Below are 3,899 nucleotides of genomic sequence, written 5' to 3'. Positions count from 1 at the left end.
TCAGCTGGCAAGTGTTTGTTTTTTCAACAGGCACAATGGAGCCACATAAGTAAGAAAGCTCCAACTAGAGGTGGATATACATCACAAAACAACTTCTGTAGGATTTTTTTCTTACAAGACACACTCGTACTCAGAGAGAGTAACAGGACACAGCTGTCTTTATAAAAGACAAAAGGGATTTTCAATTATTTGAGGGACACGTACTCACTGTCCTTTTGAGAGTTTCGTTTCACAAATGGACAAAACGTTTTCACTTTCCCAAACAAAACTGAACAAACATGTAAAACTGACCTCTAGAACCAGAATCAACTCTTCTTATATAACCATTATAATTCAAAGATCCAAAATGTAAATATGACCATATCAACTGGGAAAACTGTGACAGGTGTGACATCGAAACAAACCTTTACACTAAAAAGGATAAACATAATAACATAATTGATCTTAAAACAGATTATTGTTAATATCACATAAAGTGAGACGAAAGTCCATTAAAACAGATGATCCCATATCTTGTGTTCTCATGTCATTGTGTGTCATTGTTACATAATTTTTATTATGATGAAAAAGAGAATTCCTACATTTGTCTTCATTTTCATTTAATTGATATAGGCCTCCATCATTGTGCCTACTTTTGATTCAAACATCAAGGTAAAGTTCAACACACAGAGTAACTATTCATTCATAACATACCTGTTTAGGGTTAAGATTTGAAAATGAGGGATTATTAATGTTATATATTCATTACATATATTTTGATGTAATAGGTCAAATCATCAAACCAAATGAGAAAACGCACACTTCAAAGACACTTTTCCTGCACTATTATTTTAGTATAACTGTGAGTTTCAGGTGTTTTAATGCAAATATAAAAGTTATCAATTTACCCCCTTTAAAGAGGTCACACATAATGATGCATAATATGACACACTTCTATTGTTCCTCCAGTTCCTCCAGTGAAAGCAGTGAAAGGACAGAGTGTGGGAAACCAGAGGAAACTCACTCACAGAGCCCTGTGGGACAATAGATCCAGACCTTTGCCCTCAAGAGATTAAAAAGGAGCCTGGCTCCAAAACTGGAATTTGTTTTAAATTTCACTTTTGGTTGTAAGTGTTCCTCAATGACATAAATCAGCATCAAATGCCTTTTTCAGAGTAGGTTCATCTAGAGTCTAGACAAAGAGACAATATTTTTATGTGAGTTCAACTTAGTCTAAATATAACTTGATTTACTAAATTGGGATTTAGTTTTCAGTGTGCAATGAATAGATCCACTTTTACATCCCATCTGATGCACATTATTCAGTAGTGTTCTGTGGGCTGAATTTCTTTTCCTAGGATTGTCATAAGTGAATGGAGTAAAGAATGAGGAATACTTCATAATTTCTAATATATGTAGTTGTCTCACTCATGTGTAGGCCAGAAATTGATGCTATAATCTGCAAACTCTCCTGTGGCTAATGTTAATTTCATACAGGGCTGCACAATTAATCGAAATATTATTGAGCTCACAATATGCAAATCGTAGAAGCTGCATTTCTTTTTATGGACGTAAAAAGTGAGACAAAACAGTGTTATAATTAAGTAAATTAAACAAGAAAAAGAAGAAAATTGAATTTGTGATGCATAAACAATCATTTAATCACGAATCACAATTGCAGAATATGTCCAAATAACCCCAATATGTTGTTTTAACCATATTGTGCAACTCTAATACTTAATGCCGGAAGTTAGTGGTCCACAGTAACCATTACGATGGATCTCCATCTTTGACCTTTGATTAGCTACTTACAAGCTAGTTAGGATACGCCCCAAGTAATTAGCTACTAAAACCAATATTAGAAGCTAATTTAGTTATAAACTAGCTAACTAAACCTCTGTTGTTGGCTTTAGGGGAGAACTGAATCTACATACAGCTTGTGCAACCCATTGCTGTTGTATATTTAACATAAGAATTTGGCTAATTACACTATTTACACGCTATATTAACTACTTCATGATACAGAAACTAGTAGCACCAAATATTCCGAAAATACACTCATCACCAACACATTACTGTCTTTTTAATTACATTTTTGTCTTATCAACACTATAGACTGCGACATTTAGACAGATACGAAACATTTGTGTGCACAATATAACAAAATCTAATGTTCCGGCATACACGGACAATAAAGTGAGTGGTGAAAAATAAAGTTTAAGCTAGCAGTTACTCATCGCTAAAAGTTGAAGGGTGGAGGGTAAACTGTATTCTGTATTTAGAATATGGTTCAGTATCTATAAGAGAAAATATATGTTAATGTTAATTTGTTAACCGTTAAAGTGGTTGGTTGGTTGGTTGGTTGGCGTGAGGTCATATTCAATATCTACTTCCTGTCATGACCTCAGAGGACAAAATACCATAATGAGACATTCTTTTAAGGTTATTTTAGTTAACTAAAATTAAATTTAAAACTATCTGTGTCTTTGTTTAACTTAGTTACTAAAATAACTAAACTAAAATAAATATATGCAGAAAAATGTCTTTAGTTTTCATTTCTTGTCAATTTGGTCAAATCTGTCAACACAACAAGCATAAGCAGGCATTGGTTCATAATGTTTATTGAGTATCAATTATAACTTCTTAAATCAAATACCCCCATAATATTAGGCTAATATAATAATACATTAAAAAAGAAGAAGATGAAAAGTAAACATTTTTGAATAATAAAAACTAAACTCAAATGAGAAAACCCACTCTGGAAACAGACTAATATTAAAATTAATTAAAAACAAAAATTAAAAACGAAATAAAAGTACAAACTAATGTAAAAAAAAAAATACAAAATTATAACAACTCTGGTTCCCTCCTGAGGCCAAGAACCTGTAAACAAACATTTTACAATATTAATTAATTATTTATGTGTTTTAAAATGTGAAGTAATTATTTTAAATTCCACATAAAGCTTATTTAATTTGTGATTTTGACGTGGGTCAATGTTGGTTATGTGCAGGATCCACAAAAAGTCAATATATAGAGGGGCACATGCATGTTTTGTGCTAATAGGCGGAGTGTGGGAAAACGCTTGAGGGCAGAGTTACATGTGAATGACATCCATCCCACCAACAGCCAAGTTATTCTCCAAAGGGATTTGGCACACTTCAGGAAACAGCTGCCCCCCAGGAAACCTTAAACCTTCATGTGTAAAGCTGAAATTTATGTTTGATGAGGCAGGATTATGACTGGAGGTTCCAAATTTCGCCCACAACAATCATTGGACAATGAAAACATGAAAAATCATTTTGGTGATATTTTGTTTTTGTGACAAATTTTTCACCAAAATTTCAAATTTAGCAGACTGTCAGAATCAGCCAATGAGTGTGATTGTTATCCCTCCAGATGAGGTAGGTGTGTAAGGCTCAGCAGCAATGCTTGCTCAACTGAAGTCCTTTGGTTCGATTTGAACCATACAGGGACGTCAGTGTGGTGAAAACCTGTAGCTCCTAATCCTTACCACCGACTCGCTATAATGGCCAACATTGTCAAAGGACTGCTACATCTGGACAGCTGCACGATTATTGTCTTGACTTTATTCTAATGGTCATTTATATGCACACACTGTTCTCTAACATCTTATAGTACTGTTTTGCAAAATCAGGCATTTTTGGTTAATTAAAATTTTACAAAAATAGGTTAAGTTAAAAAAATTTATTAATAATAATAATTAATTAAATATCTAACTAACTAATCTAACTTTAAGTGATTCACCTGCTACATTTTAGTTTTTTTGCTTAATAAAAATCCACATACTTTATACAAATATTTTTCATGAATGTATTTTCATACATTACACCATTGATATTAATCCACCACGTGTCTGAAGGGATGATGAGCGTGTGCTCAGTCAAAGTCATTGATCC

This window comes from Morone saxatilis, unplaced genomic scaffold (assembly GCF_004916995.1).
Source record: "Morone saxatilis isolate NCDOM2014 unplaced genomic scaffold, NCSU_SB_2.0 Contig18, whole genome shotgun sequence".
Lineage (NCBI taxonomy): Eukaryota > Metazoa > Chordata > Actinopteri > Moronidae > Morone > Morone saxatilis.
This window is presented reverse-complemented; position numbering follows the sequence as displayed.